General features: G+C 46.0%; 1 pseudogene; it reads right to left on the reverse strand.

The window, feature by feature from the left end:
• Positions 1-687: 687 nt before the first annotated feature.
• Positions 688-25,255, reverse strand: LOC123114731 (cellulose synthase-like protein D4; annotated as a pseudogene).
• Positions 25,256-25,299: the final 44 nt, after the last annotated feature.

Raw genomic sequence — 25,299 nt, forward strand, 5'->3', positions numbered from 1 at the left:
GAGAGTGCCGGGATGATGAAGATGGCCACGGATGAGGTATCCCCCTCCGGCAGGGTGCCGGAACAGGGTCCCGATTGGTTTTTGGTGGCTACAGAGGCTTGCGGCAGCGGAACTCCCGATCTATTCTTTTCCCCGATGGTTTTAGGGTATATTGGTATATATAGGAGGAAGAAATACGTCAGGGGGGCACGAGGGGCCCACAAGGGTGGAGGGCACGCCCAGGGGGGGTGGACGCGCCCCCCTGCCTCGTGCCTTCCTCATTGCTTCCCTTACGTACACTCCAAATCTTCTGGATTGCTTCTTTTCCAAAAATAACTCTCCCGAAGGTTTCATTCCATTTGGACTCCGTTTGATATTCCTTTTCTGCGAAACACTGAAACAAGGGAAAAAACAGAAACTGGCACTGGGCTCTGGGTTAATAGGTTAGTCCCAAAAATAGTATAAAGGTGCATAGTAAAGCCCATTAAACATCCAAGATGGATAATATAATAGCATGAATGCTTCATAAATTATAGATACGTTGGAGACGTATCAGTACCAGAGCTTTCTTTCTCTTGGTGGTCTTGCGAATTTGTTGTGCTGAAAAAGAAAATTGATCTTCAGTATGAGCCGGAGAGGAAAGCATATCTTCCTTGTTTGACACTGTTGCCTTGAACAGAGCTCTTGCCACAGGCATGTGAACACTGGTCATTGGTGGCTCCTCGGAAACCAGCAGGTTCTCATCAAATGTGAGTTGTAGAGGAATTGAAACTCTAGTTCGAAGGCATCCTCCCATGACCATTTGGGCTTGAGCTGCGTGTACATTGGATTTGATGTAGGAGCAAGAATGCCAACAGCAAGAAGCTTCTCAAATGATCTCCTCCGTATCATCTCAGGCGATAGTGGAGGTCCACAAGGAACCACAGGAAAGGTGACCTCCACAAGAGCAGATGGCCAGACAGGAGGGACATATGGCACAATGGCCAGATCATTATTAATTTCCACCTCATCATCATTGGCAGGTGGATCCACCTCATCATCATTGGCAGGTGGATCCACCTCCATGACATCATCTATGCCTGCATGACTCATGTTGCCATTAGATTCAGATTCAAAAACTGTAGAATTGTCTAGCACCATGGAATTTTGATCTTGCTCTGGTGGCATTTGATCATCTTTGTTATCACTGTTATCATTACTATTGCTGTTACCAGTACTATAAAAAACTATCATACTACTTTGCTACTGATCACTTTGCTGCAGATATTTAATCTCTAGGTGTGGTTGAATTGACAACTCAGTTGCTAATACTTGCAAATATTCTTTGTCTCCCCTTGTGTCGAATCTATAAATTTGGGTTGAATACTCTACCCTCGAAAACTGTTGCGATCCCCTATACTTGTGGGTTATCGGTTAGCAGCATCACAATTACAATTCTTTGAAATGACTGAAGTAGTGTTACCTGAAATGGTAGAACCTCGAAGGTAATAAAGACCATTACTCGAACTTAAGTCACCTTTCATCACCATAAAAGAACCTTTGGTGACTTTAAAAACACTATCTCCACCTGAATATTTGTACCCCTTTGCATCAAGGGCACTCACAGAGATAAGATTTCTCTTCGTCTTCGAAATATACCTAACATCTGTCAAAGTTCTGATTGTGCCATCAAACATCTTGATTTGAATGAAACCCATGCCTTCAATATTGCATGGTGAATTATTGAAACCCAAAACGGAACCGCAACATTAGTAGAATCAAAAGTAGTAAACCTATCTCTATGTGGACACATATGAAAAGTACATGCAATGTCAAGTACCCACTCATCATTGGTCTTAGCACATCCAGCAATAATAACAAGAGCATCATCGGAACTATCATCACAAGCAACATTATAAAATTTTCATCTTGTTTGTTACCTTTCCTCATTTCTTTATTCTGCTACTTGAAACATTCTGATATGTCATGCCCGTCCCTCTTGCAATGTCTGCAATATTTCTTGTCTTTGGATTGTGACCGACCCTTGTGGCCGTTCTTACTTTCGCCTCTATTTCCATTATGTGAGTTATTCTCCTTTATCCTGTCACGAACAGATAATTCCTCAGCTTGGGATGAACTTGAACCATCATGAGGCACCATTTGTTTCATCTTCTCCTTAGAGTTCAAAGCTTCATAAACTTCATTAAGCGTGAGAGTATCACGACTATATAATATGACGTCTTTAAAATTGGTATAAGAACTTGGCAGTGAACAAAGTAACATTAAAGCAGTATCTTCCTCTTCATACTTAACATCCATTGCATCAAGATCGGATATAATCTCCGTAAATTCTGAAATATGTTCAAAACATTACCTTCCTCGGGTAACCCGTGCAGGAATATTTTTTGCTTCGAATGCATCTTACTGATGAGATCTTTTGCCATGCAAATCCCTTCCAGCTTTAACCATAGAGCGACGACAATTTTCTCGCTCAAAACTCCCTGCAAAATATCATTATGCAAATGGAGTTGAATTTATGACAAAGCCTTTCTTTTCTCCTCATCATTTCAGTCCTGAATCCGGTTCTTCTCCAAACTATCCAATGCTTCATCATAGTTGGCCTCTGCCAACAACGCGTGCATCTTGACTTGCCATAGGGTAAACCTTGTGTCACGGTCCAACATCGAAAGATTGTACTTCATGAATGCCATGAGTCGATAAATTAATCTGTGCACAAAGTAGTACAAGCCATAGAAAAAAATTGTAGAATTTAATATGCGGAGCAAAAGACTAAGACTACCCATAGTGGTAGTAACATAGGTAGTAACATCATACATACTCCCTCCGGTCCGGTGTGTAGGGCTCGCTAGGAATCGCAGCGCGACCAAGGTGGTTTTCTACTGGCTATGTTCCATCTCCTCTTATCGTATGTCTCCACCTATCAGCGATTAGTTAGGATCTTTTATTTAATTCTTGCTTTTAAGGTTGGCAACCCAAGCGCCTTTGAGGCCCACCAAAAGGAGCTACTAGCGCCCGTTCACATTTGCATGCAACCAAAAGAAAGGAGCTGCTAGCGCACGGGTGCGGCCAGGAGTAATTCGTGCGGGGAGAGAGAGCCCCAGCTGTTACAATTAATTAGCCTAATTAATTCTAGCGGGCCTTATTTCTGTGGTGTTTCAGAACAAATAGAAATTGCTAGTGAGCCCTATACACCGGACCAGAGGGAGTATCTAGATAAAATAGATGATGTGGCAAGCAATAAATGAAGAAAGAGAGGCATGTGGTAACATAGGTGGTTACTACTAGTATGAGTAACATCATACAGAGTCTATAGCCTAATAAATGAAGTGTTGCATGTTACCACATATAAGTTACTCCCCAGTATAGAGGTACTCCCTCCGGTCCGGTGTATAGGGCTCACTAGCAATTTCTATTTGTTCTGAAACACCATAGAAATAAGGCCCGCTAGAATTAATTAGGCTAATTAATTGCAACAGTTGGGGCTCTCTCTCCCCGCACGAATTACTCCTGGTCGCACTCATGCACTAGCAGCTCTTTTCTTTTGGTTGCATGCAAATGTGAACGGGTGCTAGCAGCTCCTTTTGGTGGGCCTCAAAGACGCTTGGGTTGCCAGCCTTAAAAGCAGGAATTAAATAAAAGATCCTAACTAATCGCTGATAGGTGGAGACGTACGATAAGAGGAGATGGAACGTAGCCAGTAGAAATCCACCTTGGTCGCCCTGTGATTCCTAGCGAGCCCTATACACCGGACCGGAGGGAGTAGTAACATAGACTAGTAACGTATGCATGTTACTAGTCTATGTTAGGATAGTCATAGTGGGAGTAACTTAGATAGTAATATGGCGCATTCCAAGAAGTTTTTGCTTATGTGGCATGTAGTTAATGAGGAGAGAGGTGTTTAGAGTAACATAATATGTTACTGTAACATAGCGCTTCCCGAGAAAGGATGAGTCTACAAGCTAATAAATGAAGCCATCTATGTGAAGGAAATATGCCCTAGAGGCAATAATAATGTTATTATTTATTTCCTTATATCATGATAAATGTTTATTATTTATGCTAGAATTGTATTAATCGGAAACTTGATACATGTGTGAATACATAGACAAACAGAGTGTCCCTAGTATGCCTTAACTTGACTAGCTTGTTTATCAAAGATGGTTATGTTTCCTGACCATAGACATGTGTTGTCATTTGATGAACAGGATCACATCATTAGGAGAATGATGTGATGGACAAGACCCATCCGTTAGCTTAGCACTATGATCGTATAGTTTGTTGCTATTGCTTTCTTCATGACTTATACATGTTCCTATGACTATGAGATTATGAAACTCCCGAATACCAGGGGAACACTTTGTGTGCTACCAAACGTCACAACGTAACTGGGTGATTATAAAGGTGCTCTACAGGTGTCTCCGATGGTACTTGTTGAGTTGGCATAGATCGATATTAGGATTTGTCACTCCGATTATCGGAGAGGTATCTCTGGGCCCTCTCGGTAATGCACATCACTATAAGCCTTGCAAGCAATGTGATTAATGAGTTAGTTACGGGATGATGCATTATGGAATGAGTAAAGAGACTTGCCAGTGACGAGATTGAACTAGGTATTGAGATACTGACGATCGAATCTCGGGCAAGTAACATACTGATGACAAAGGGAACAACGTATAGTGTTGTGCGGTTTGACCGATAAAGATCTTCGTAGAATATGTACGAACCAATATGACCATCCAGGTTCCGCTATTGGTTATTGACCGAAGACATGTCTCGGTCATGTCTACATAGTTCTTGAACCCGTAGGGTCTGCACGCACGCTTAACGTTCTATGACGATCAGTATTATGAGTTTATGTGTTTTGATGAACCGAAGATAGTTCAGAGTCCCGGATGTGATCACGGACATGACGAGGAGTCTCAAAATGGTCGAGACATAAAGATCGATGGATTGTAAGCCTATATTTGGACATCGGAAAGGTTCCGATGGTTTCAGGCAAAAACCGGAGTACCGGGGGGTTATCGGACCCCCTCCCCCGGGGGAGACTAACGTGCCTATTGGGCCAAAGTGGAGAAGAGGAGGGGCGGCCAAGGGCAGCCGTGCGCCCCTCCCCCTCTAGTCCAAATTGGACAAGGAGGGGGGGCGGCGCCCCCCTTTCCTTTCCCCCTCTCTCCCTTCCTTCTCCTCTCCTACTCCCTCTTGGAAGGGGGGAGTCCTACTCCCGGTGGAAGTAGGACTCCTCATTGGGCGCGCCTAGGGAGGCCGGCCCCCTCCCCCTCCTCCACTCCTTTATATACGTGGAGGGGGCACCCCATGGAGACACAAAAATTGATCATTGATCTTTTAGCCGTGTGAGGTGCCCCCTTCCACCATAATCCACCTCGGTCATATCGTAGCGGTGCTTAGGCGAAGCCCTGCGTCGGTAGAATCATCATCACCGTCATCACACTATCATGCTAACGAAACTCTCCCGTGAAGTTCTACTGGATCGTGAGTTCATGGGACGTCACTGAGCTAAATGTGTGCAGATCGCGGAGGTACCATGCGTTTGGTACTTGATCGGTTGGATCGCGAAGACGTTCGACTGCATCAACCGCGTCAACTGCCACTTCCGCTTTCGGTCAACGAGGGTATGTGGACAACACTCTCCCCTCTCGTTGATATACATCACCATGATCTTGTGTGTGCGTAGGAATTTTTTTGAAATTACCACATTCCCCAACAGAGGCATCCGAGCCAGGTTGATGCGTAGATGTTATATGCACGAGTAGAACACAAGTGAGTTGTGGGTGATACTAGTCATACTGCTTACCAGCATGTCATACTTTGATTCGGCGGTATTGTCGAATGAAGCGGCCCGGACCGACATTACGCGTACGCTTACGCGAGTCTAGTTCTACCGCCGTGCTTCGCACACAGGTGGCTAGCGGGTGTCAGTTTCTCCAACTTTACTTGAATCGAGTGTGGCTACGTCCGGTCCTTGTTGAAGGTTAAAACAGCACATACTTGACGAAATATCGTTGTGGTTTTGATGCGTAGGTAAGAACGGTTCTTGCTCAGCCCGTAGCAGCCACGTAAAACTTGCAACAACAAAGTAGAGGACGTCTAACTTGTTTTTGCAGGGCATGTTATGATGTGATATGGTCAAGACATGATGCTAAATTTTATTGTATGAGATGATCATGTTTTGTAACAGAGTTATTGGCAACTGGCAAGAGCCATATGGTTGCTGCTTTATTGTATGCAATGCAATCGCCCTGTAATTGCTTTACTTTATCACTAAGCGGTAGCGATAGTCGTAGAAGCAATAGTTGGCGAGACGACAACGATGCTACGATGGAGATCAAGGTGTCGCGCCGGTGACGATGGTGATCATGATGGTGCTATGGATATGGAGATCACAGACACAAGATTATGATGGCCATATCATATCACTTATATTGATTGCATGTGATGTTTATCCTTTATGCATCTTATTTTGCTTAGATCGACGGTAGCATTATAAGATGATCTATCACTAAATTACAAGGTACAAGTGTTCTCCCTGAGTATGCACCGTTGCAAAAGTTCGTCGTGCTGAGACACCACGTGATGATCGGGTGTGATAAGCTCTACGTTCACATACAACGGGTGCAAGCCAGTTTTGCACATGCAGAATACTCGGGTTAAACTTGACGAGCCTAGCATATGCAGATATGGCCTCGGAACACTGAGACCGAAAGGTCGAGCGTGAATCATATATTAGATATGATCAACATGGTGATGTTCACCATTGAAAACTACTCCATCTCACGTGATGATCGGACATGGTTTAGTTGATATGGATCACGTGATCACTTAGATGATTAGAGGGATGTCTATCTAAGTGGGAGTTCTTAAGTAATATGATTAATTGAACTTTAATTTATCATGAACTTAGTCCTGATAGTATTTGCATAACTATGTTGTAGATCAATAGCTCGCGATGTTGCTCCCCGTTTATTTTTGATATGTTCCTAAAGAAAATAAGTTGAAAGAAGATAGTAGCAAAGTTGCAGACTTGGTCCGTGATCTGAGGATTATCCTCATTGCTGCATAGAAGAATTATGTCCTTGATGCACCGCTAGGTGACAGACCTATTGCAAGAGCACATGCAGACGTTATGAACATTTACAAAGCTCAGTATGATGACTACTTGATAGTTTAGTGCAGCATGCTTTACGGCTTAGAACCGCGACTTCAAAAATGTTTTGAATGCCACGGAGCATATAAGATGTTCCAAGAGTAGAAATTGGTATTTCACACTCATGCCCATGTCGAGAGGTATGAGACCTCGGACAATACTTCGCCAACAGGATGGAGGAGAATAGCTCAACCAGTGAGCATGTGTTTAGATTGTCTGGGTACTACAATTGCTTGAATCAAGTGGGAGTTAATCTTCTAGATAAGATAGTAATTGACAAAGTTCTCTAGTCACTATCACCAAGTTACTAGTGTTGGAAATATGCCCTAGAGGCAATAATAAAATGGTTATTATTATATTTATTTGTTCATGATAATTGTCTATTATTCATGCTATAACTGTGTTGTCCGGAAATCGTAATACACATGTGAATACATAGACCACAACATGTCCCTGGTAAGCCTCTAGTTGACTAGCTCGTTGATCAACAGATAGTCATGATTTCCTGACTATGGGCATTGGATGTCATTGATAACGGGATCACATCATTAGGAGAATGATGTGATGGACAAGACCCAATTCTAAGCATAGCTCAAAGATCGTGTAGTTCGTTTAGCTAGAGCTTTTCCAATTGTCAAGTATCATTTCCTTAGACCATGAGATTGTGCAACTCCCGGATACCGTAGGAGTGCTTTGGGTGTGCCAAACGTCACAACGTAACTGGGTGGCTATAAAGGTGCACTACGGGTATCTCCGAAAGTGTCTGTTGGGTTGGCACGAATCGAGACTGGGATTTGTCACTCCGTATGATGGAGAGGTATCTTTGGGCCCACTCGGTAATGCATCATCATAATGAGATCAATGTGACCAAGTGTCTGGTCACGGGATCATGCACTACGGTACGAGTAAAGTGACTTGTCGGTAATGAGATTAAACGAGGTATTGGGATACCGACGATCGAGTCTCGGGCAAGTAACGTACCGATTGACAAAGGGAATTGTATACGGGGTTAATTGAATCCTCGACATCGTGGTTCATCCGATGAGATCATCGAGGAGTATATGGGAGCCAACATGGGTATCTAGATCCCGTTGTTGGTTATTGACCGGAGAGGCGTCTCGGTCATGTCTGCATATCTCCCGAACCCGTAGGGTCTACACACTTAAGATTCGGTGACGCTAGGGTTGTCGAGATATTATTATGCAGCAAACTGAAAGTTGTTAGGAGTCCCGGATGAGATCTCGGACGTCACGAGGAGTTCTGGAATGGTCCGGAGGTAAAGAATTATATATGGGAAGTCGAGTTTCGGCCATCGGGAAAGTTTCGGGGGTCACCGGTATTGTACGGGGACCACCGGAAGGGTCCCGGGGGTCCACCGGGTGGGGCCACCTATCCCAGAGGGCCCCACGGGCTGAAGTGGGAGGGGAACCAGCCCCTGGTGGGCTGGTGCTCCCCCCCTTGGCCCCCCCTGCGCCTAGGGTTGGGAACCCTAGGGGAGGGGCGCCTCCACTTGCCTTGGGGGACAAGGCACCCCCCTTGGCCGCCGCCCCCTAGGAGATCTCATCTCCTAGAGTCGGCGCCCCCCTGGGGACCCTATATAAAGAGGGGGGAGGGAGGGCAGCCGCACCCTTGCACTTGGCGCCTCCCTTCCCCCTTGCTACACCTCTCCCTTCCGCAGACGCTTGGCGAAGCCTTGCCGGATCCCTGCTGCATCCACCACCACGCCGTCGTGCTGCTGGATCTTCATCAACCTCTCCTTCCCCCTTGCTGGATCAAGAAGGAGGAGACGTCACGCTGACCGTACGTGTGTTGAACATGGAGGTGCCGTCCGTTCGGCGCTAGGATCTCCGGTGATTTGGAACACGACGAGTACGACTCCCTCAACCCCGTTCTCTTGAACGCTTCCGCTCGCGATCTACAAGGTTATGTAGATGCAATCCTCTCTCTCGTTGCTGGATGAACTCCTAGATTGATCTTGGTGAACGTAGGAAAAAATTTATTTTATGCAACGTTCCCCAACAGTGGCATCATGAGCTAGGTCTATGCGTAGTTCTCTTTGCACGAGTAGAACACAATTTGTTGTGAGCGTAGATGTTGTCAACTTTCTTGCCACTACTAGTCTTATTTTGCTTCAGCGATATTGTGGGATAAAGCGGCCCGGACCGACCTTACACGTACGCTTACGTGAGACAGGTTCCACAGACTAACATGCACTAGTTGCATAAGGTGGCTAGCGGGTGTCTGTCTCTCCCACTTTAGTTGGAGCGGATTCGATGAAAAGGGTCCTTATGAAGGGTAAATAGAAGTTGGCAAATCACGTTGTGGCTTGTACGTAGGTAAGAAAACGTTCTTGCTAGATCACCTATAGAAGCCACGTAAAAACTTGCAACAACAATTAGAGGACGTCTAACTTGTTTTTGCAGCAAGTGTTTTGTGATATGGTATGGCCAAAAGTTGTGATGAATGATGAATGATATATATGTGATGTATGAGATCATGTTCTTGTAATAGGAATCACGACTTGCATGTTGATGAGTATGACAACCGGCAGGAGCCATAGGAGTTGTCTTTATTTTTTGTATGACCTGCGTGTCATTGAGAAACGCCATGTAAATTACTTTACTTTATTGCTAAACGCGTTAGCCATAGTAGTAGAAGTAATAGTTGGCGAGCAACTTCATGGAGACACGATGATGGAGACACGATGATGGAGATCATGGTGTCATGCCGGTGACGAAGATGATCATGGAGCCCCGAAGATGGAGATCAAAGGAGCTATATGATATTGGCCATGTCATGTCACTATTTGATTGCATGTGATGTTTATCATGTTTTTCATCTTGTTTACTTAGAACGACGGTAGTAAGTAAGATGATCCCTCATAATAATTTCAAGAAAAGTGTTCCCCCTAACTGTGCACCGTTGCGAAGGTTCGTTGTTTCGAAGCACCACGTGATGATATGATAGATCCTATCGTTTGAATACAACGGGTGTAAGCCAGATTTACACACGCAATACACTTAGGTTGACTTGACGAGCCTAGCATGTACAGACATGGCCTTGGAACACAGAAGACCGAAAGGTCGAGCATGAGTCGTATAGAAGATACGATCAACATGAAGATATTCACCGATGTTAACTAGTCCGTCTCACGCGATGATCGGACACGGCCTAGTTGACTCGGATCATGTTTTACTTAGATGACTAGAGGGATCTCTGTCTAAGTGGGAGTTCATAAATAATTTGAGTAGATGAACTTAATTATCATGAACTTAGTCTAAAATCTTTACAATATGTCTTGTAGATCAAATGGCCAACGCTCATGTCCACCTGAACTTCAACGCGTTCCTAGAGAAAACCAAGCTGAAAGACGATGGCAGCAACTATACGGACTGGATCCGAAACCTGAGGATCATCCTCATAGCAGCCAAGAAAGATTATGTCCTATAAGCGCCGCTAGGTGAAGCACCAATCCTAGAGAACCAAGACGTTATGAACGCTTGGCAGTCTCGTGCTGATGATTACTCCCTCGTTCAGTGCGGCATGCTTTACAGCTTAGAACCGGGGCTCCAAAAGCGTTTTGAGCAACACGGAGCATATGAGATGTTCGAGGAGCTGAAAATGGTTTTCCAAGCTCATGCCCGGGTCGAGAGATATGAAGTCTCCGACAAATTCTTCAGTTGTAAGATGGAGGAAAATAGTTCTGTCAGTGAGCACATACTCAAGATGTCTGGGTTGCACAACCTCTTGACTCAGCTGGGAGTCAATCTCCCTGATGACACGGTCATTGACAGAATCCTTCAGTCGCTTCCACCGAGCTACAAGAGCTTTGTGATGAACTTCAATATGCAGGGGATGGAAAAGACCATTCCTGAGGTATATTCAATGCTGAAATCAGTAGAGGTAGAGATCAAAAAGAAACATCAAGTGTTGATGGTGAATAAAACCACTAAGTTCAAGAAAGGCAAGGGTAAGAAGAACTTCAAGAAGGACGGCAAGGAAGTTGCCGCGCCTGGTAAGCCGGTTGCCAGGAAGAAGTCAAGCAATGGACCCAAGCCTGAGACTGAGTGCTTTTATTGCAAGGGAAGTGGTCACTGGAAGCGGAACTGCCCCAAGTACTTAGCGGACAAGAAGGCCGGCAAAACCAAAGGTATATGTGATATACATGTAATTGATGTGTACCTTACCAGTACTCGTAGTAGCTCTTGGGTATTTGATACCGGTGCGGTTGCTCATATATGTAACTCAAAGCAGGAGCTGCGGAATAAGCGGAGACTGGCGAAGGACGAGGTGACGATGCGCGTCGGGAATGGTTCCAAGGTCGATGTGATCGCCGTCGGCACGCTACCTCTACATTTACCTACGGGATTAGTTTTAAACCTCAATAGTTGTTATTTAATACCAACTTTGAGCATGAACATTGTATCAGGATCTCGTTTAATTCAAGATGGATACTCATTTAAATCCGAGAATAATGGTTGTTCTATTTATATGAGAGATATGTTTTATGGTCATGCCCCGCTGGTGAATGGTTTATTCTTAATGAATCTCGAGCATAATGTTACACATATTCATAGTGTGAATACCAAAAGATGTAAGGTTGATAACGATAGTCCCACATACTTGTGGCACTGCCGCCTTGGTCACATTGGTGTCAAGCGCATGAAGAAGCTCCATGCTGATGGACTTTTAGAGTCTCTAGATTATGAATCGTTTGACACATGCGAGCCATGCCTCATGGGCAAGATGACCAAGACTCCGTTCTCCGGAACAATGGAGCGAGCAACCAACTTATTGGAAATCATACATACTGATGTGTGCGGTCCAATGAGCGTTGAGGCTCGCGGAGGATATCGTTATGTTCTCACTCTCACTGATGACTTGAGTAGATATGGGTATGTCTACTTGATGAAACACAAGTCTGAGACCTTTGAAAAGTTCAAGGAATTTCAGAATGAGGTAGAGAATCAACGTGACCGAAAGATAAAGTTCCTACGATCAGATCGTGGGGGAGAATATTTAAGTCACGAATTTGGTACGCACTTAAGGAAATGTGGAATCATTTCACAACTCACGCCGCCTGGAACACCTCAGCGAAATGGTGTGTCCGAACGTCGTAATCGCACTCTATTGGATATGGTGCGATCTATGATGTCACTTACTGATTTACCGCTATCATTTTGGGGATACGCTCTAGAGACAGCTACATTCACTTTCAATAGGGCACCGTCTAAATCCGTTGAGACGACACCGTATGAATTATGGTTTGGGAAGAAACCTAAGCTGTCTTTTCTAAAAGTTTGGGGATGCGATGCTTATGTCAAGAAACTTCAACCTGAGAAGCTCGAACCCAAGTCGGAAAAATGCGTATTCATAGGATACCCTAAGGAAACCATAGGGTATACTTTCTACCTAAGATCTGAAGGCAAGATCTTTGTTGCCAAGAACGGGTCCCTTCTGGAGAAAGAGTTTCTCTCGAAAGAATTAAGTGGGAGGAAAGTAGAGCTTGATGAAGTACTACCTCTTGAAACGCTAAGTAGCGCAACTCAGGAAGATGTTCTTGTGGTGCCAGCACCGACAAGAGAGGAAGTTCATGATGGTGATCAAGATACTTCAGATCAAACTCCTACTGAACTTCGAAGGTCCACAAGGACACGTTCCGCGCCAGAGTGGTACGGCAACCCTGTCTTGGAAATCATGTTGTTAGACAATGGTGAACCTTCGAACTACGAAGAAGCAATGGCGGGCCCAGATTCCAACAAATGGCTTGAAGCCATGCAATCCGAGATAGGATCCATGTATGAAAACGAAGTATGGACTTTGACAGACTTGCCCGATGATCGGCGAGCGATAGAAAACAAATGGATCTTTAAGAAGAAGACGGACACAGATGGTAATGTCACCATATATAAAGCTCGACTTGTCGCTAAGGGTTATCGACAAGTTCAAGGGATTGACTACGATGAGACTTTTTCTCCCGTAGCGAAGCTGAAGTCCGTCCGAATCATGTTAGCAATTGCCGCATACTATGATTATGAGATATGGCAAATGGACGTCAAAACGGCTTTCCTTAATGGTCACCTTAAGGAAGAACTATATATGATGCAGCCGGAAGGTTTTGTCGACCCTAAGAATGCTAACAAGGTATGCAAGCTCCAGCGCTCCATCTATGGGCTGGTGCAAGCATCTCGGAGTTGGAACATTCGCTTTAATGAGATGATTAAAGCGTTCGGGTTTATGCAGACTTATGGAGAAGCCTGCGTTTACAAGAAAGTGAGTGGGAGCTCTGTAGCATTTCTCATATTATATGTGGATGACATACTTTTGATGGGAAATGATATAGAACTTTTGGACAACATAAAGGCCTACTTGAATAAGTGTTTTTCAATGAAGGACCTTGGAGAAGCTGCTTACATATTAGGCATCAAAATCTATAGAGATAGATCGAGACGCCTCATAGGTCTTTCACAAAGCACATACCTTGATAAGATATTGAAGAAGTTCAATATGGATCAGTCCAAGAAGGGGTTCTTGCCTGTGTTGCAAGGTGTGAAATTGAGCTCGGCTCAATGCCCGACCACGGCAGAAGATAAAGAAGAGATGAGTGCCATCCCCTATGCCTCAGCCATAGGGTCTATCATGTATGCCATGACCTGTATCAGACCTGATATAAACCTTGCCGTAAGTTTGGTAGGAAGGTACCAAAGTAATCCCGGCAAGGAACACTGGACAGCGGTTAAGAACTTCCTTAAGTACCTGAAAAGGACTAAGGACATGTTTCTCGTATATGGAGGTGACGAAGAGCTCGTCGTAAAGGGTTACGTCGACGCTAGCTTCGACACAGATCTGGATGACTCTAAGTCACAAACCGGATACGTGTATATTTTGAATGGTGGGGCAGTAAGCTGGTGCAGTTGCAAGCAAAGCGTCGTGGCGAGATCTACATGTGAAGCGGAGTACATGGCAGCCTCGGAGGCAGCGCATGAAGCAATCTGGGTGAAGGAGTTTATCACCGACCTAGGAGTCATACCCAATGCATCGGGGTCGGTCACACTCTTCTGTGACAGCACTGGAGCTATTGCACTTGCCAAGGAGCCCAGGTTTCACAAGAAGACCAGGCACATCAAGCGTCGCTTCAACTCCATTCGTGAAAATGTTCAAGATGGAGACATAGATATTTTGTAAAGTGCATACGGACCTGAATGTAGCGGATCCGTTGACTAAACCTCTCCCTAGGGCAAAACATGATCAACACCAGAATGCAGTGGGTGTTCGATTCATTACAATGTAACTAGAATATTGACTCTAGTGCAAGTGGGAGACTATTGGAAATATGCCCTAGAGGCAATAATAAAATGGTTATTATTATATTTCTTTGTTCATGATAATTGTCTATTATTCATGCTATAACTATGTTATCCGAAAATCGTAATACATGTGTGAATACATAGACCACAACATGTCCTTGGTAAGCCTCTAGTTGACTAGCTCGTTGATCAACAGATAGTCATGATTTCCTGACTATGGGCATTGGATGTCATTGATAATGGGATCACATCATTAGGAGAATGATGTGATGGACAAGATCCAATTCTAAGCATAGCTCAAAGATCGTGTAGTTCGTTTAGCTAGAGCTTTTCCAATTGTCAAGTATCATTTCCTTAGACCATGAGATTGTGCAACTCCCGGATACCGTAGGAGTGCTTTGGGTGTGCCAAACATCACAACGTAACTGGGTGGCTATAAAGGTGCACTACGGGTATCTCCGAAAGTGTCTGTTGGGTTGGCACGAATCGAGACTGGGATTTATCACTCCGTATGACGGAGAGGTATCTCTGGGCCCACTCGGTAATGCATCATCATAATGAGCTCAATGTGACCAAGTGTCTGGTCACGGGATCATGCATTACGGTACGAGTAAAGTGACTTGCCGGTAACGAGATTAAACGAGGTATTGGGATACTGACGATCGAGTCTTGGGCAAGTAACGTACCGATTGACAAAGGGAATTGTAGACGGGGTTAATTGAATCCTCGACATCGTGGTTCATCCGATGAGATCATCGAGGAGTATGTGGGAGCCAACATGGGTATCCAGATCCTGCTGTTGGTTATTGACCGGAGAGGCATCTCGGTCATGTCTGCATATCTCCCGAACCCGTAGGGTCTACACACTTAAGGTTCGGTGACGCTAGGGTTGTAGAGACATTAGTATGCAGCAAGCCGAAAGTTGTTCGGAGTCTTGGATGAGACCCCGGACGTCACGAGGAGTTCCGGAATGGTCTGGAGGTAAAGAATTATATATGGGAAGTCGAGTTTCGGCCATCGGGAAAGTTTCATGGGTCACCGGTATTGTACCGGGACCACCGGAAGGGTCCCGGGGGTCCACCGGGTGGGGCCACCTATCCCGGAGGGCCCCATGGGCTGAGGTAGGAGGGGAACCAGCCCCTGGTGGGCTGGTGCCCCCCCCCTTGGCCCCCCCTGCGCCTAGGGTTGGGAACCCTAGGGGAGGGGGCGCGTCCACTTGCCTTGGGGGGCAAGGCACCCCCCTTGGCCACCGCCCCCCTAGGAGATCTTATCTCCTAGGGCCGGCGCCCCCCTGGGGACCCTATATAAAGAGGAGGGAGGGAGGGCAGCCGCACCCTTGCACTTGGCGCCTCCCTTCCCCCTTGCTACACCTCTCCCTCCCACAGACGCTTGGCGAAGCCCTGCCGGATCCCTGCTGCATCCACCACCACGCCGTCGTGCTGCTGGATCTTCATCAACCTCTCCTTCCCCCTTGCTGGATCAAGAAGGAGGAGACGTCATGCTGACCGTACGTGTGTTGAACGCGGAGGTGCCGTCCGTTCGGCGCTAGGATCTCCGGTGATTTGGATCACGACGAGTATGACTCCCTCAACCCCGTTCTCTTGAACGCTTCCGCTCGCGATCTACAAGGGTATGTAGATGCAATCCTCTCTCTCATTGCTGGATGAACTCCTAGATTGATCTTGGTGAACGTAGGAAATTTTTTATTTTATGCAACGTTCCTCAACAACTAGAACTTCGTGATGAACTATAATATGCAAGGGATGACGAAAGTAATTCCCGAACTCTTCGCGATGCTAAAATCGACGAAGGTAGAAATCAAGAAAAGAGCATCAAATGTTGATGGTTAACAGGACCACTAGTTTCAAGAAAAGGGCAAAGGAATAGAAAGGGAACTTCAAGAAGAATGACAAACAAGTTGTCACTCCCATGAAGAAGCCCAAAGCTAGACCCAAGCCTGAAACTGAGTGCTTCTATTGCAAAGGAAATGGTCACTGGAAGCAGAACTGCCCCTAGATACTAGGCGGATAAGAAGGATGGCAAAGTGAACAAAGGTATATTTGATATACATGTTATTGATGTGTACTTTACTAGTGTTTATAGCAACCCCTCGGTATTTGATACTAGTTCAGTTGCTAAGAGTAGTAACTCGAAACAAGAGTTGCAAAATAAACAGAGACTAGTTATGGGCAAAGTGACGATGTGTGTTGGAAATATTTCCAAGGTTGATAAGATCACCATCGCATACTCCCTCTACCTTCGGGATTAACATTGGAACTGAATAAATGTTATTTGGTGTTTGCGTTGAGCATGAATATGATTCGATCATGTTTATTGCAATATGGTTATTCATTTAAGTCAGAGAATAATTGTTATTCTGTTTACATGAATAAAACCTTTTATGGTCTTACATCCAATGTAAATGGTTTACTGAATCGCGATCACAGTGATACACATAATATCGATGCCAAAAGATGCAGAGTTGATAATGATAGTGCAACTTATTTGTGGCACTGCCGTTTAGGTCATATTGGTGTAAAGCGCATGAAGAAACTCCATACTGATGGAATTTTGGAATCACTTGGTACTTGTGAACCATGCCTCATGGGTAAGATGACTAAAACCCCGTTCTCCGGAAGAATGGAGCGAGCAACGGATTTGTTGGAAATCATACATACTAATGTATGTGGTCCAATGAATATTGAGGCTCGCGGCGGGTATCATTATTTTTCTCACCTTCACAGATGATCTGAGCAGATATGGGTATATCTACTTGATGAAGCATAAGTCTGAAACATTTGAAAAGTTCAAAGAATTTCAGAGTGAAGTGGAAAATCATCGTAACAAGAAAATAAAAGTTTCTACGATCTGATCATGGAGGAAATTATTTGAGTTACGAGTTTGGTCTTCAATTAAAACAATGCGGAATAGTTTCACAAACCCATGCCACCTGGAACACCACAGCGTAATGGTGTGTCCGAATGTCATAACCGTACTTTATTGGATATGGTGCAATCTATGATGTCTCTTACCGATTTACCACTATCATTTGGGGTTATGCAATAGAGACAATTGCATTCACGTTAAATAGGGCACCGTCTAAATCCGTTGAGATGACACAGTATGAACTATGGTTTAGCAAGAAACCTAAGATGTCGCTTCTTAAAATTTGGGGCTGCGATGCTTATGTGAAAAGTTTCAACCTGATAAGCTCGAACCCAAATCGGAGAAATGTGTCTTCATAGGATACCCAAAGGAAACTGTTGGGTACACCTTCTATCACAGATCCAAAGGCAAGATATTTTTTTGATAAGAATGGATCCTTTTTAGAGAAGGAGTTTCTCTCGAAAGAAGTGAGTGGGAGGAAAGTAGAACTTGATGAGGTAACTGTATCTGCTCCCTTATTGGAAAGTAGTTTATCACAGAAATCAGTTCCTGTGACTCCTACACCAATTAGTGAGGAAGCTAATGATGATGATCATATAACTTCAGATCAAGTTACTACCGAATCTCGTAGATCAACCAGAGTAAGATCCGCACCAGAGTGGTACGACAATCCTGTTCTGGATGTCATGTTACTTGACCATGACGAACCTACGAACTATGAGGAAGCGATGATGAGCCTAGATTCTGCGAAATTGTTTGAGGCCATGAAATCTGAGATGGGATCCATGCATGAGAACAAAAGTGGACTTTGGTTGACTTGCCCGATGATCGGCAAGCCATAGAAAATAAATGGATCTTCAAGAGGAAGACGGACGCTGATAGTAGTGTTACTATCTACAAAGCTAGACTTGTCGAAAAAGGTTTTTGACAAAGTTCAAGGTGTTGACTATGATGAGATTTTCTCACTCGTAGCGATGCTTAAATCTGTCCGAATCGTGTTAGCAATTGCCACATTTTATGAAATCTGGCAAATGGATATCAAAACTGCATTCCTTAATGGATTTCTTAAAGAAGAATTGTATATGATACAACCAGAAGGTTTTGTCGATCCTAAAGGTGCTAACAAAATGTGCATGCTCCAGCGATTCATCTATGGACTGGTGCAAGCATCTCAGAGTTGGAATGTACGCTTTGATGAGTTGATCAAAGCATATGGTTTATACAGACTTATGGTGAAGCCTGTATTTACAAGAAAGTGAGTGGGAGCACTACAACCTTTCTGATAAGTATATGTGAACGACATATTGTTGATCAGAAATGATGTAGAATTGTATGGAAAGCATAAAGGAGTGTTTGAAAGGAGTTTTTCAAAGAAAGACCTCGGTAAAGTTGCTTACATATTGAGCATCAAGATCTATAGAGATAGATCAAAAACGATTGATAAGTTTTTTCAATGAATACATACCTTGACAAGTTTTGAAGTAGTTCAAAATGGAACAGTCAAAGAAATAGTTCTTGCTGGTGTTGCAAGGTGTGAAGTTGAGTAAGACTCAAAGCCTAACCATGATAGAAGATAGAGAGAGAATGAAAGTCATTCCCTATGCCTCAGCCATAGGTTCTATAAAGTATGACACGTTGTGTACCAGACCTATTGTATACCCTGCACTGAGTTTGGCAAGGGAGTACAATAGTGATCTAGGAGTAGATCACTGGACAACGGTCAAAATTATCCTTAGTGGAATAAGGATATATTTCTCGATTATGGAGGTGATAAAGAGTTCGTCATAAGAGGTTACATCGATGCAAGCTTTGACACCGATCTAGATGACTCTAAGTCTCAATCTGGATACATATTGAAAGTGGGAGCAATTTGCTAGAGTAGCTCTGTGCAGAGCATTGTAGACATAGAAATTTGCAAAATACATACGGATCTGAATGTAACAGACCCATTGACTAAATTTCTCTCATAAGCAAAACATGATCACACCTTAGTACTCTTTGGGTGTTAATCACATAGTGATGTGAACTAGATTATTGACTCTAGTAAACCCTTTGGGTGTTAGTCACATGGTGATGTGAACTAATCACATAAAGATATGAACTATTGGTGTTGAATCACATGACGATGTGAACTAGATTATTGACTCTAGTGCAAGTGGGAGACTGAAGGAAATATGTCCTAGAGGCAATAATAATGTTATTATTTATTTACTTATATCATGATAAATTTTTATTATTCATGCTAGAATTGTATTAACCGGAAACTTGATACATGTGTGAATACATAGACAAACAGAGTGTCCCTAGTATGCCTCTACTTGACTAGCCTGTTTATCAAAGATGGTTATGTTTCCTGACCATAGACATGTGTTGTCATTTGATGAACATGATCACATCATTAGGAGAATGATGTGATGGACAAGACCCATTCGTTAGCTTAGCACTATGATCGTATAGTTTGTTGCTATTGCTTTCTTCATGACTTATACATGTTCCTATGACTATGAGATTATGAAACTCCCGAATACCGGGGGAACACTTTGTGTGCTACCAAACGTCACAACGTAACTGGGTGATTATAAAGGTGCTCTACAGGTGTCTCCGATGGTACTTGTTGAGTTTGCATAGATCGAGATTAGGATTTGTCACTCCGATTGTCGGAGAGGTATCTCTGGGCCCTCTAGGTAATGCACATCACTATAAGCCTTGCAAGCAATGTGACTAATGAGTTAGTTACGGGATGATGCATTATGGAACAAGTAAAGAGACTTGCCGGTGACGAGATTGAACTAGGTATTGAGATACCGACGATCGAATCTCAGGCAAGTAACATACCGATGACAAAGGGAACAACGTATAGTGTTGTGCAGTTTGACCGATAAAGATCTTCGTAGAATATGTAGGAACCAATATGAGCATCCAGGTTCCACTATTGGTTATTGACCGGAGACGTGTCTCGGTCATGTCTACATAGTTCTCGAACCCGTAGGGTCCACACGCTTAACGTTCTGTGACGATCGGTATTATGAGTTTATGTGTTTTGATGAACCGAAGATAATTTGTAGTCCCGGATGTGATCACGAACATGACGAGGAGCCTTGAAATGGTCGAGACATAAAGATCTATATATTGGAAGCCTATATTTGGACATCGAAAAGGTTCCGGATGGTTTCGGGCAAAAACCGGAGTACCGTGGGTTACCGGACCCCCCCCGGGGAGACTAATGGGCCTATCGGGCCAAAGTGGAGAAGAGGAGGGGCGACCAAGGGCAGTCGCGCGCCCCTCCCCCTCTAGTTCGAATTGGACAAGGAGGGGGGGCCTTTCCTTTCCCCCTCTCTCCCTTCCTTCTCCTCTCCTACTCCCTCTAGGAAGCGGGGAGTCCTACTCTCGGTGGGAGTAGGACTCCTCATGGGGCGCGCCTAGGGAGGCCGGCCCCCTCCCCCTCCTCCACTCCTTTATATACGGGGAGGGGGGCACCCCTTGGAGACACAACAATTGATCATTGATCTTTTAGTCGTGTGCGGTGCCCCTCCCACCATAATCCACCTCGGTCATAACGTAGCGGTGCTTAGGCGAAGCCCTGCGTCGGTAGAATCATCATCACCGTCATCACGTTGTCGTGATGACGAAACTCTCCCGTAAAGCTCTACCAGATCGTGAGTCCGTGGGACGTCACTGAGCTGAACGTGTGCAGATCGCGAAGGTACCATGCGTTCGGTACTTGATCGGTTGGATCGCGAAGACGTTCGACTACATCAACTGCGTCAACTGACGCTTCCGCTTTCCGTCTACGAGGGTATGTGGACAACACTCTCCCCTCTCGTTGCTATACATCACTATGATCTTGCGTGTGCGTAGGAAATTATTTAAAATTACTACGTTCCCCAACACTATGATACTGCTACTATATGTTACTTTTGCACTATGAAGGTAGTAATTTAGACTGGTGTCATATGCATGACACTAGTATAAGTTACTCCCCACTATGACCAGTCTTACTACCCATTGAGGCTAGTCATAGTGGGAGTAACTTAGATAGTAACATAGCACATTCCAAGAAATTTTTGCTTATGTGACATGTAGTTAATAAGGAGAGAGGTGTTTAGAGTAACATAATATGTTATTGTAACATAGGGCTTTCCGAGAAAGGATGAGTCTACAAGCTAATAAATGAAGCCATCTATGATACTGCTACTATGTTACTTTGCATTATGAAGGTAGTAATTTAGACTAGTGTCATATGCATGACACTAATATAAGTTACTCCCCACTATGACCAGTCTTACTACCCATTGAGGCTAGTCATAGTGGGAGTAACTTAGATAGTAACATAGCGCATTCCAAGAATTTTTGCTTATGTGACATGTAGTTAATGAGGAGAGAGATGTTTAGAGTAACATACTATGTTACTGTAACATAGCGCTTCCCGAGAAAGGATGAGTCTACAAGCTAATAAATGAAGCCATCTATATACTACTACTATGTTAGGCTAGTCGTAATGGCGAGTATCATATACTAGTATCATACATATGATACTAGTGTTCCGTAGTGCATACTCCCTCTTTCTCAGTTTACAGGGCGTGCGCGTACCCCTAGGTTGTCAATTTGACCAACCTAATACAAGTCATGTATTACAAAAAATATACCAATATAAACTTCAGATGTTCTATTTTCAAAAGGTATGATTTTTATGTTATATAGTTTATATTGAGGTGATAAAATTGGTAACCTAGGTATACGCGTAGGACTTGTAAACTGAGACGGAGGGGCTAATATCATAAGTTAGTATCATAGCTAACCTCATTTATTGTCATGCATGACACATATTAGTACATCATTTAATATAGTATGGTATCATGATATGATACTCAACCATCTCTTTCTTCATTTAATTCTATGCCACCTCATCAAATTTGCCTAGTTGGCATGCATGATACTACCATTACAACCAACCTTACTTTGCACTATGAAGGTAGTAACTTAAATTATTGTCATATGCATGACACTAGTATAAGTTACTCGCCACTATGACCAGCCTTACTAGCCATCGATAGCACCTGGTTTCTTCAAAAAAGGGGCATTGAATGCCGAGAAAAATTCATTGTACGTCACTAAACTTGAGCCGGTTGATATATTGGTACCACTACTTCAAAATACACAAAGTACGGTCCAAGTACTTGCGCAAGGGGTTCACTTTGGTCCATTTGTATGTTTTTGTGTATGTATTTGCTGACTTGGCCGAGTCAGCGGCCGCCAACTCGCTTTGACTGCCACATACGTAGTCGATCATAGGGTGAATACTACTCGATCCGTTTTTTTTTGCAAAAACGCCATGACTAGCTCCCTGTCCGTCTTTCTTCCCCATGGTGGGCTTCCTCAGGAACAGCTTGATCTTCTTCCTGCCGAGCCAGCCATGGTGCTTGGTGGCGCGCGGCGGGCTGAACCCATACAGAGCGGTGCGGCGGAAGATGCAGCCTGTGCTGATGTACATGGGGCCCTGCAGCCCGTCCATGGCGCGCATGGCGACATAGAAGAAGACGAGGTTGTGGTTGGTGTACCGGTCGTTGGGGCCAATGCCCTCGAACCGCTGTGGGAACTGCACGTAGCAGACGCAGTCGCCGCGGTGGTCGAGCATGTAGCACATCCCTTCGCGGAGCGCCGCCGAGTTGTGCACGTAGTGGTCGCAGTCCAGGTTGAGGATGAAGGGCCCGTTCGACATGATGGCACTCGTCCTGACCAGTGTGTTCATGGCACCGGCCTTCTTGTTGTGGTCGTACCCGGGCCTCTTCTCGCGCAAAACGTACACCAGTATCGGCAGCCGGATGTCCACGCCCGCCGTGTCGATCAGCGCGCCGGACTCTGCCGGCTCACTGCCAAGCACTGGCTCCGACGCCGGTGGCGCATGCATTGCCTGCGCGTTCATCAATCATTTGGAGAAGATACATGAGCAGTTCGAATCGATTGAATAAGCATTTCGAAAGGATTTAGTATGTCAACTGCAACAACATCTATGGATTCGATCAATCACCTGAATGATGCCAGCGTGGTTGCCGCGCGTGTGATCCGTCGCCCCGGCGAGCCAAGTGCCGGCCCACTGGGAGCCGTCAGACATCCATGTCGCCTTCACGACCCCAGTCTATGCCAAACGGAGCTGCTCCCAGCACGCCACCGACAGCCACAGCCTCCTCTTGAAGGCGCCTTCTTGCTCGTAGCTCCTCGCCGGCATTGTACGCGTCGGAGCGCCGTCGGATCGCCTCCGTCGGCAAGTTGACCCGCACCTTGAACTCGTCGTACTCCTGCTTCACCTTCCAACTCTCGCGGACGAAGTCCAGCCGCACCTTGTTCTTGAGGAAATCCCGCTTCTGGCCGAAGTATGACTCCGAGCAGCGCGGCTTGACGCCGTGCTTCCGGCAGAATGGCACCCACGTGCGCGTGAAGCTGGCGGTCTCGGCGAGCGCCTCGAAGGGTGAGGAGCGCGCCGCCGTCGTCGGAGAGGTGGCAGGCGAGCTTCTCGACCGGGTAGTCGGCGGCGAGGATGCAGAGGATGGTGTTCGCGGTGACAAGCGGCGGCTCCTTCTCCGGGTCAGCGGTGGAGACGAAAACGTCGATGCCGGGGAGGTCGGAGCGGCCCTTGGGGTTGCATGCGGTGAGCAACTCGAAGCGGTCGGCAAGGACGTCGAGGTCGCAGGGCGGTTGACGGGGCAGAGCTTGGGGAGGCTGTCGAGCAGCCATGAGAAGGCGAACCACACCTCACACGTCACCGACAGCCCCCACAGCCACATGGCGTCCGGGTTCGGGTGCCGGATGCGCCACGCCAGGAAGAACCCCAGCTCCACCAGCCGGATGGCAATCAGCATCCTGCACAGGGCAGAGGAACAAGCGACGAGTCAAGGAGCTGCGAGCCTGCGAGGGAACCAAAATCGCTTGTTTTTACATGAGGAATTGGTACCTGTATGGGCTGAGGATGGCCTGAGAGACGTTGGTTTTCCTCATCAGGGGCCGGCAACAACGGGCATCGAAGTTGGGTGGCTCCTCGATGCCGACGAATCCGGAGGTGGCCCTAGCGCTGTTGCCGCCGCTGCCATGCTCGTTCTCGGGCCATAGAGCGTTGTCGTAGCTGTAGGTGCCCTTGGTCTCAAAGAGCCACCGGGCGTGGTCGAAGTCGGCCGGCTTGTTGTTGCTGCTGGGCATGGGCATCTTGATGGAGTGCACCATGGAGAAGCGCTTGGACATGGATGTCACGGGCATCTGGTCCCTCTCCTCCGACGAGGAGATGGCGTCGTCGTCGTCCTCGTCGACGGAGTCATCGGTGTCGTTGCCGGCGGAGTAGGCCTCCTTGCAGCCTGTGCAGTTGCCGGAGGCGGCGACGCAGTCCATGTAGCACTCCTCGCAGATCATGAAGCTATAATCACAGGGCGGGTGGCCGCCAACGCCGGCATGTCGCAGCCGCGCATCTTGCAGGACATGTTGACGGAGGCGGCCGGCCGAGCGCCGTCGGCGGAGTTGCTGAGCACGTGGGCGTGCGTCACGCAGTTGAGGCCGCTGGTGAAGATGGTCCCGGAGACGTAGCTCCTCTCCGGCAACACCTCCCCCTCCTCCTCAGCTGCGGGCGCGTCCGTGGACGCGGACGCCATGGTCCTGTCCGGCGTGGGTGGGATGTGCACGGTGTAGTGTACGAACTCGGCGCTTGCGTCGGCACCGTCCCGCGAGGCGTACCGGCTCCCCTGCTCAGGCGCACCGGCGAGACCTACAGCGTCGCGATGGAGGAGCCGATGGAGTGCCTGGGCACGGGGCTGGTGAGCCCGGACCCCCTCCTCACGACCCCATCCCAGGGGCTCCCGCCGCCAGCACCCTTCCCTCTCGTCGGCGACACGGTCACCGTCACCGGCTCGCCCGCCGGCAACGACAGCCGCCGCGACATCCCTCCACCGATTCACCCCCGCCTCCTCCAAATCAGCTCAAAAC

This window comes from Triticum aestivum, chromosome 5B (genome assembly GCF_018294505.1).
Source record: "Triticum aestivum cultivar Chinese Spring chromosome 5B, IWGSC CS RefSeq v2.1, whole genome shotgun sequence".
In the NCBI taxonomy this organism is placed as follows: Eukaryota; Viridiplantae; Streptophyta; class Magnoliopsida; order Poales; family Poaceae; genus Triticum; species Triticum aestivum.